Genomic DNA, 5617 nt, shown 5'->3' with positions numbered 1-5617 from the left:
CATGTTGGCCAGGCTGGTCTCAAACTCCTGACCTAAGGCGATCTACCTGCCTCGGCCTCCCAAAGTGCTGGGATTCCAGGCGTGAGCCACCGTGCCTGGCCACATCTCCTTGTTTTTATTTAATCTGATAAATTATTACTTTCCTTGTTACAGTTCTGCATGGGGCTTAAGTCAGTTGTTAAAATAAATATATCCTTGGGTTCCAAGAGGTAACCTCAGAACAGCCAACTTCAGGGCATAAAGTTTCTTTTTAATAATATGCCTCTACTTTGACCTGAGAGTGTAAAGAAAAAGAGATTACTGCATATGACTTTGGGTCAGTTTCTTATCTTGCACAACTCTTTGGGGAGAACTTCCTTAGAGAAGGTGAATATTTGAAATGGTATCTTAAGATTTCAATTTCACACACAGTGGTTGTAAGAAATAACTGCCTGCCGGTGGGATTTCATTCCTATTCAACGGGCAATTAAATTGCTCAAATTTAAGTTTAACAGTTAGAATCAAGTCTCAAAATGTGTTCTTATTATGAATAATTTTAAAGCAATCATGACCTTATTGTATCCTCCCATAACAACTAGTACATGCCTTACGCAGAAGAGAGACTCAGGAACTGTGAGGTGATTGGGACATGTAAAACGGTTCTTTAAAAGTTGAGGAAATCTCTATTTGATCCCTGCCAGTGGGACTGAAATTTCATTCCTTTTCCCTTTCCCCCAACTCCTTGCAAATCTTCAATATTCTAAAGTCTAGAAAATGTTCAAGTTTTCCTTCCTGAATAAGAATGCTAGAAGAATGAATCAATCTACATCATGGCTCTGACCCCAGATGGATCATTTTTTTCCCCCTGTGGGCATTTTCTATTCTTTTCGCTTATTACATTTACAATTGTTTTCTAGGGAAGAGCAGATTCAAGTGACTAAGGTTACATTCCTTTGCTAAAATGGACTTCTGGTAGAAATGAAAATGCAAATATAATTGAGAAGATCCCAACATTATGATAATTTACCTCTCTCTCTTTTTTTTTTTTTTCAAACCATTAGAAGCCAAGTTGCAACATATGCTTTGTCACTTGTGACATTCCTATATTAAAATATGACATTTTGTTTCTAAATGTGGCATTCAGGAACAAAAATAAAGATCTGTCTTAATAGGGGTTCAGCTCCCATGGAGAATTTTTTAAACTATTCAGGTGTCACAGGCATCTTGCACTCAGACTCATTTCAGAACATTTCAGGACCAGCTGATAGATAAGTTTTCACAGATGTTAGGCCTATTAGTAACCTTAGTGATAGGCAAATTCGGTTTTCTGTATAGTGAAGAGCCCAAAATACATCTTTTAAAAAATCCATTTCAACTGAGTCTTAGGATGAGCGTAGAAGCTCAGCTGTTTGCTAGCTGTGTGATCTGGTGAATTTACTTCACCTCCCTGAACCTCAGTTTCTGTACCTGTCAAGTGGAGGATGGAGGCAATCATAATGTCACCAGGGCCAGAACTAGGATGAGGCCACTGGGGTGCCTGCTTGCCTCACAGGAGTTTTGAGAGGATTCAATAGGATATGTATAAAAATGCTTTGCACAGTGATGCTGCACAGTAAATGGTCAGAAATGATAGCTGTTGGTATTACCCCATCTTTCAGAAGTAATCACCACTGTATCAGGAAACAACAATCTCCCAGCCAATCAGGACATCCGCCAAAGAGTGCTGAGACTGGGGTGCTGTAGAAAGCGCTGAAGTTCACCTAAGACCTCAGCAGGCCTCAGGCCAGAAATGCAGGGCTGTGCCCATTTAGGGGCCTGGGTAGGCTGCTGACAGCTGCATTGCTTCTCTGCTACACTGACTGCTTCAGCCACATCCCTGATTCTTCATCTGATTTTCCCCCTTCCAACAACTTTCAAACCACCATTTATAATTTTAAAAAGAAGCCAAACAAAGCACTGAAGGAGCCACCCCCAAATGTCACCATTTCTCAGTGAGTTCTTAGCAGTGTTAAGCTCATAGTGTGTCCTAGTGGAAGGGGCCTGAGAAATGGGATTTTCTAGCTTGCCCCTTGGAGCAGTAGGAGTTTGAAAGCGCCTCCCTAGTGGGTGTCACCCACCCCGCTCCCACTGCAGCAGTTCTGCGTTCATTGACCTTGGGCGTGTTGCCCAACCTCTCTGCATTTGAGCTTCCCCATCTGTAAAGTGGGAGTATTCAGAGTACCTGTCTCATGGAGCTGTTCTAAGGATTCTGTGAAATGAAGCAGATCAGAGAGGAAAGTGGCACACTGTCAGCTTATGTGGAAAATTTTGCTTATAAAAAGAGATTCTAATTATAACATGTTTGGGCAGCTGGGCACGGTGGCTCACGCCTATAATCCCGGTACTTTCGGAGGCTGAGGCGGGTAGATCACCTGCGGTCAGGAGTTCAAGACCAGCCTGGCCAACATGATGAAATGCTATCTCTACTAAAAATACAAAAACTAACTAGGCAAAGTGGCCAGCACCTGTATTCCCAGCTATTCGGGAAGCTGTGGCAGGAGAATCGCTTGAACCCGGGAGGCAGAGGTTGCAGCGAACTGAGATCGCGCCATTGCACTCCAGCCTGGGTGACAAGAGCGAAACTCTGTCTCAAAAAAATGTTTGAGCACCTATTGATAATTCAAACCCTTTGATGGACAAGGTAAATGAGACATACAGGGTCAACAGTTCCTTCTTCCGCCTCAGGCAATCGTCAGACCTTCCCCACCTTCTCTCTTGGGTACCAAACCCTGGACTTCATTTGCTGCTTCAAGTTCAAGGTGGGAGTCAGAGCCAGGTGGGCTGACTCACTGAGCTGTCTTTATGCTCTTTGTTTCTACAGTCTCTCTCCTTTCTGTAGCTATGCAGAGGTACCACACCTGAGTGACACACCACAGTGCCTGGGTCCCCGGCACAGCACATTTGAGATCTAAACTCACTGTGGCCTGGAAGGCCCTATTATCTGGCTTCTACTGCCCGCCCTGTCCTTTTCTCCAGCATGCCCCTTCACTCTGTCTGCTTGAACCACACTGGCCTTCTTCCTAGTCCTTAAAACAGACCAAGCTTACTCCTACTGTAAGACTTTTGCACTTGCCCTTCTCTCTGCTTGCAATGCTCTTCCCCTGGATCACCCCATGGCTCCCATGTACTTCATTCAGGTCTCTGTTCAATATTTCATCCTCAGAGGGGCTTTATAAGATCCTGCTTCTCCTCACTCCCCATCCCTGTTATCCTGCTTTGTTTTTCTTCCTGGCATTACCACAGCCTGCTCTTTACTACAGATGTACGTGCAGGGTTTTGGTGTGTGTTTTGTTTTGGCCTTTCCTCCCAGCTAGAATGTAAACTCTGGGAGGGTAGAAATTCTTTCTGACTTGTTCTCAGTTGTGTCTTCAGCACCTAGAATGTGCCTAACTGTGGCTGGCCCTCAATAAATATTCATTAAAAGAATGACTGTACAAATGGCAGCACCATTCCGCTTGGCCAAAGCATGCCTGCATGATGCTCCCTGGGTGAAAGTGGAGAAGGAACTTCAAGGTCCTTTGTTTTTCTTGAGCATCATTACTGGGAGAAGAATAAGGGTCCAGATACCATTTGTATTGGGGCCCAAGAGTTTGGTTTGGGAAAGAGATCAGGCTTTTGGCTCCCAGGAACAGAGAAACGGTGGTGTCTAGAAGCCGCAAGGCCACTCTTTGAAGCCTGACTCTCCACTGCAGAACCTCTACCCTCTCCAAGGACTGAAGTGTAGAATGCAGTCAATCATATGAGTAAAAGCAAAGGCTTTGGAGAAAGAAAGCCTTGTGTTTGAGTCTTGGCTCCTTTAAGTATGTGGTTTTAGGCAAATTAAACAGTCCTGAACCTCAGTCTCATCATGTGCAAAACAAGGATAATAATATCTTCATTACGGGTTGTAGGAATAAAATGAGATCATGCATGCCAAATGCTGAGCCCAGTGATCAACATGGAATAAGTGCTCAACGGATGGCAGCTATTATTAGAATTAATTAAGCAAAGAGAACCTCAGAGGACAATAGTCAAGCAGGGCAGGGCTTTCTTGGATAGACATAGATGGATAACTGGAGTTCTGCCCTACAAGGGCTTAGTTCAAGCAAGGTGGGGTCAACATTCTTGCCTGGGGAACAGAGTGTCTTGTCTCACCTCTCCCAGTATGTTGGCCTCCACGGGACAGGTGAGTTAGGTTCACAGAGGCCTGGCCGAGGCTCACATTCAGGAAGGCAACATAAAGAAGGTGCCGGAAGCCATTCCTGGCCATTGGCTCTTCAGAGTCACGTGTCACTGATCTGAGACATTGCACCCCAGACAGGATTTCTATTGGAGGAAGTGGGGAGGATGGGGACAGGCCGCTGCTGGGGAAGCTGTGTTTTCTGGCATTTGGGCCATCAAAGGGCGCTGAGCCTGGCAGGGGAAGGTGATTCTGACCTTTCTGATGGCACTTGCCCCTACAAGCTGTCTCCCGATTCTTTTTTTTTTCTTTTGAGACGGTGTTACACTCTGTTACCCAGACTGGAGTGCAGTGGCGCGATCTCGGCTCACTGCAACCTCTGCCTCCCGGGTTCAAGTGATTCTCCTGTCTCAGCCTCCTGAGTAGCTGGGACTATAGGTGCACACCACCACGCCTGGCTAATTTTTGTATTTTTAGTAGACAGGATTTCACCATATTGGTCAGGCTGGTCTTGAACTCCTGACCTCAGGTGATCTACCCGCCTTGGCCTCCCAAAGTGCTAGGATTACAGGTGTGAGCCACCGTGCCCAACCTGTCTCCAGATGCTTAAGCGACAAACCTCAGCAAGAAGGAGTAGAGCTGGAATCTCGTCTATGATGCTCCCTAGAAACACCCATTGTTGAGGGAGGTATCCTTTGGCAAAAAACAGAGAAAGAGCTGCTGTTTTTTTCTGCCAGTTTTTGCTGCTTCCCTTCAGTCACCCGTCATGTGTTTTACTGCCACACTAACTGATCTGGAATACTGTTTTCTTCCCCGTCAACACCATGCTCAAGAATTTGCAATGGTTCCCTATCGTCTATGACCATCCACAAGTTGCTTAACCTCTTGAGACCTCAATTTTCTCATTTTATAGAGAAAAGAGGCAGACTGGAAGGTTAGAGCTGAAATTCTATGTGTGATTCTGTCATTCTAGCAGGTCAAGACCACATTTCCCATGCTTCCATTAAAGGCACCCTGTAATCCTGCTCACTCCATTGATCCAACTTTATATCCCACAGTCCTGGACCCTGAACCTTCCCATCCAGCTTGTTCTCCTCTCTGATCTTAAATATCCTGCCTCTGCCATTTGTGTGCACTGTGTTATTCTTTTTTCTCTGTTGGGGATGTCTGCTTTCTCCCTGTTCTAAAGCTTTGGTACTACAATAGTAGAGTGATTAAGAGTAGAGGCTTTGAGATAAATAAACCTGGCTTCAAGTCTCTGCTTTACAACTTACTATCTGGGTCATCTTAGGAAAATCTCTGAGCTTCAGTGCTGCAATGATCAAATAGACAATGATAAATGTAGGGTTAGGAGTAGTCATTGAGATAATGTATGCAGTGGGCAGAGCACAGTGCTTGGAACATAGTAGGTGCTCAGTACATGGCAAAGATTATTGCAGT

The sequence above is a fragment of the Mandrillus leucophaeus genome, unplaced genomic scaffold (assembly GCF_000951045.1).
Source record: "Mandrillus leucophaeus isolate KB7577 unplaced genomic scaffold, Mleu.le_1.0 Scaffold73, whole genome shotgun sequence".
NCBI lineage: Eukaryota > Metazoa > Chordata > Mammalia > Primates > Cercopithecidae > Mandrillus > Mandrillus leucophaeus.
The sequence above is the reverse complement of the archived record's forward strand: the minus strand, read 5'-3'. Positions refer to the sequence as shown.